This window comes from Primulina huaijiensis, chromosome 1, assembly GCF_012295235.1.
Source record: "Primulina huaijiensis isolate GDHJ02 chromosome 1, ASM1229523v2, whole genome shotgun sequence".
Classification (NCBI taxonomy): Eukaryota; Viridiplantae; Streptophyta; class Magnoliopsida; order Lamiales; family Gesneriaceae; genus Primulina; species Primulina huaijiensis.
In genome coordinates this window covers 14,274,539-14,279,103 of record NC_133306.1, presented here as the reverse complement: position 1 = coordinate 14,279,103, position 4,565 = coordinate 14,274,539, and the positions used below count along the sequence as shown (strand labels likewise).

Below are 4,565 nucleotides of genomic sequence, written 5' to 3'. Positions count from 1 at the left end.
ATTATGTTTTATTTATAAGTATTGTTTTTTTTTTGTATGAGTATTTGGAGTCGAAAAAAAAGTGGTAGACTTATTCGAGTATCTGAAAATAATTTAAACATGGATGATAATTCAAATAATCAAGATAATGATAACAATAATAACAACAATAATAATAATAATCAAGAACATGATCAATTAAGAACACTTAGGCACCATATGAACCCTATTAGAACTAGTGCCCCATCTTGTTTAGTTTTTCCTCCTGATGCATCTAATTTCAACTTTAAACCTCAAATTATTCAACTTTTACCAAATTTTCATGGCTTAGATTCTGAAAATCCATATTTACATCTAAGAGAATTTGAGGAAGTTTGTAACACTTATAATGATCAAAATTGTAGCATGGATATAGTTCGATTAAAGCTTTTCCCTTTTTCTTTAAAAGATAAAGCTAAAACATGGCTACAAAATTTGAGATCAAGTTCAATAAGATCATGGGAAGAAATGCAACAACAATTTCTCAAAAAGTTTTTTCCTTCCCATAGAACAAACTCTTTTAAAAGACAAATTACTACTTTTTCTCAAAAACAAGGAGAAACATTTTATCAATGTTGGGATAGATATAAAGAATTACTTAATACATGCCCACATCATGGTTTTGAAACATGGAGAATAGTTTCTCACTTTTATGAAGGTCTAATACCTAAAGATAGGCAAATGATAGAATTCATGTGTAATGGAACTTTTGAAGATAAAAACCCAAATGAAGCTATGGAGTATTTGGATTCATTAGCAGAAAATGCTCAAAATTGGGATAATATAGGCACAATAGAACCACCAACAACTAAAATCAATAATTCAACAAATGGGGGTGGTATCTATAATCTTAAAGATGATATAGATATTCAAGCTAAACTTGCATCTTTAGCAAGAAAAATTGAGTCATTAGAAATGAAAAAGAGTGGTCAATTAAAAAGTATTCAAGAAATTGTTTGTCATATATGTGATACACATGATCATGCTACAAAAGATTGTCCAACATTACCTTCATTTAAAGAATGTCTCCATGAACAAGCAAATTATGTTAACAATTATAAAAAACCAATACTAGATCCTTTTTCAACATCATATAATCCTGGATGGAAAAATCATCCTAATTTTAGTTGGAGGAATGATAATAATGCACAACCCTCACAACAATATTTTCAAAATAACCAAAATCATCAAGGTTATATTCCTTATGTTACACCTCCAAGAAAAAACTTTGAAGATGTAATTCATGCATTTATCCAAAAGCAAGAATCTATCAATATTCAAAACAGTCAATCTATGACTGATTTGAAAGAAACTCTTGCAAAATTTGCATCTGCACTTAATATTCATGAAAAAGGAAAATTTCCATCTCAACCTCAACCTAATCCTAAAAATCAAAATCAAGAATTAAAAAATGAAAAAATTGATCAAATAAAATCTGTTATTACCCTTAGAAGTGGTAAAATAGTTAATGATCCATATAGTAATGAAAACAAGGATCATTTAAAATCAAAGAGTAAGGATGATAATCCTGATACTTTTGAGAATGATGATACCTTAAATTCTAAAAATAATATGTTGAATGATAAATCATCTGAAATAGTAAATGAATCAAATAAACCTCCACCATTTCCTCATGCATTAACAAATCATAAAAAACAAAAAAATGATTCTGATATCTATGAAGTTTTTAAACAAGTAAAGATAAATATTCCATTATTAGATGCTATTAAACAAGTACCTTCATATGCAAAATTTTTAAAAGACTTATGTACTGTGAAGAGAAAATTGCATGTGAAGAAGAAAGCATTCTTGGCTGAACAAGTAAGTTCTATTCTTCAAAATAATTCTAGTTTAAAATATAAAGATCCTGGTTGTCCAACAATTTCATGTATTATTGGAGAAAATAAAATTAAAAAAGCTTTGTTAGATTTGGGAGCAAGTGTGAATTTACTTCCTTATTCAGTTTATGAAAAACTTAATTTAGGAGAATTAAAACCCACTTCTGTTACTCTCTTACTGGCGGATAGGTCAATCAAAATACCTAGAGGTATTGTAGAAGATGTGTTGGTTCAAGTTGATAAATTCATATATCCTGTAGATTTTATTGTTTTGGATACACAACCAATAGAAGTACATAATGAAATTCCAGTAATATTGGGACGACCATTTCTAGCAACTTCAAATGCTTTAATTAATTGTCGAAATGGAATAATGAAATTGTCTTTTGGAAATATGACTCTAGAACTTAATGTGTTCAATTTATGTAAACAACCAAGTATTAATGAAAATGAATATGATAATGAAATTGAAACAATTATGGAAGAAAATATACAAGAAGAAAACTTAAATCAACAATCTGAAGTTTTTTCAATAGAAAGTTTTGAGTCTGAAAATAATTTTAAAAAAGATGATAATACAAAACTTGAATTAAAAGTTTTACCATTCGAATTGAAATATGTATTTCTTGGTGAAAATAAAACATTTCCTGTTGTAATTTCTTCCACTCTTCTACCAAATCAAGAAGAAGATTTAATTAAATTACTTAAGAAATATAAAAATGCAATTGGATGGACTTTGAAAGATATAAAAGGTATAAATCCTTTAATTTGCACACATAAAATTCATTTGGAAGAAAATGCTAAAACATATCAACAACCACAAAGAAGGTTAAATCCACATATGAAGGAAGTTGTTAAGAATGAAGTATTAAAACTATTAGACGCTGGAATTATCTATCCAATCTCAGATAGTAAATGGGTAAGTCCAACACAAGTAGTACCTAAAAAGTCAGGCATCACTGTTATAAAAAATGAAAAGGGAGAGTTATTACAAGCTAGGATTCCATCTAGTTGGCGTATGTGTATTGATTATAGAAAATTAAATGATGCAACTAGAAAAGATCATTTCCCACTACCATTTTTAGATCAAATTCTAGAAAAAGTAGCAGGAAATTCTTATTACTGTTTTCTTGATGGGTATTCGGGGTATTATCAAATACCTATATCATTAGAAGATCAAGAAAAAACTACTTTCACTTGTCCTTTCGGAACTTTTGCATTTAAAAGAATGCCATTTGGTTTATGTAATGCTCCGGCTACTTTTCAAAGATGCATGTTAAGTATTTTCAGTGATATGATTGAAGAATTTGTAGAAGTTTTTATGGATGATATAACTGTTTTTGGAAACTCATTTGAAAATTGTCTTAAAAACCTAGAAGAAGTATTAAAACGATGTGAAGAAAAAAATCTTGTTTTAAATTGGGAAAAATGTCATTATATGGTTAAATCTGGGATTGTGTTAGGTCATGTGATATCTGAAAAAGGAATTGAAGTTGATAAAGCCAAAGTTGATGTTATTGCTAATTTAACATCACCAAAAACGGTCAAAGAAGTTCGATCATTCTTGGGTCATGCAGGTTTTTATAGAAGGTTTATAAAAAATTTCAGCATAATATCTAAACCAATTTCGAATCTTTTAACAAAAGATACACAATTTGAATGGACTCAGAAATGTGAAAATGCTTTTAAAAAAATAATTAATCTTTTAATTACATCACCTATTTTACAACCTCCAGATTGGTCTTTACCATTTGAATTAATGTGTGATGCAAGTGATTATGCTATAGGAGCTGTGTTAGGACAGAGAAAAGAAGGAAAACCGTATGCAATCTATTATGCTAGTAGAACCTTAAATAGTGCCCAAATAAATTATTCAACTACTGAAAAAGAATTACTTTCAGTAGTATTTGCATTAGATAAGTTTCGATCTCATTTAATTGGTTCTACTACTATTGTGTACACTGATCATTCTGCCGTAAAATATTTATCAAATAAACAAGATGCTAAGCCAAGATTAATACGGTGGATTTTATTGTTACAAGAATTTGATATTACAATTAAAGATAAAAAAGGAAAAGAAAATGTCGTAGCCGATCATTTATCTAGAATAATGACTGAATCATCTCATAATGAAATAACAATAAACGAAAATTTTCCAGATGATCAGTTGTTTTATGCTACTCTTATGCCCTAGTTTGCTAACATTGTAAATTTTATTATGACAAATAAAATGCCTTCTCATTGGAATTCACAGGATAAGAATAAATTCTTGATAGAAGTTAAAAAATTTGATTGGGATGATCCTTACTTGTTTAAGTATTGTCCTGACCAAATTTTTCGACGATGCATACCCGACAATGAAGTAAGTAATGTTATTAAATTTTGTCATTCTGAAGCATGTGGAGGTCATTTTTCATCCAATAAAACAACTGCAAAAATCTTACATTGTGGATTTTATTGGCCCTCTTTATTCAAAGATACGCATTTATTTTGCAAATCTTGTGAAAACTGTCAGAAGATGGGATCAATTTCAAAACGAAACATGATGTCTTTTAATCCAATCATAATTATTGAAATATTCGATAGTTGGGGGATAGATTTTATGGGTACATTTCCATTAACTTTTGGATATATGTACATTTTAGTAGCTGTTGATTATGTTTTAAAATGAATTGAAGCAATTGCATGTAGAATTAATGATCATAAAGT

General features: G+C 28.4%; 1 non-coding gene across 1 annotated transcript; it reads right to left on the bottom strand.

Moving 5' to 3' along the window:
* Positions 1–530: 530 nt before the first annotated feature.
* Positions 531–641, bottom strand: LOC140991374 (small nucleolar RNA R71). Its single transcript, XR_012177854.1, has one exon. It is a non-coding gene; the product is annotated as a small nucleolar RNA R71 (small nucleolar RNA).
* Between the last annotated feature and the right edge of the window lie 3,924 nt (positions 642–4,565).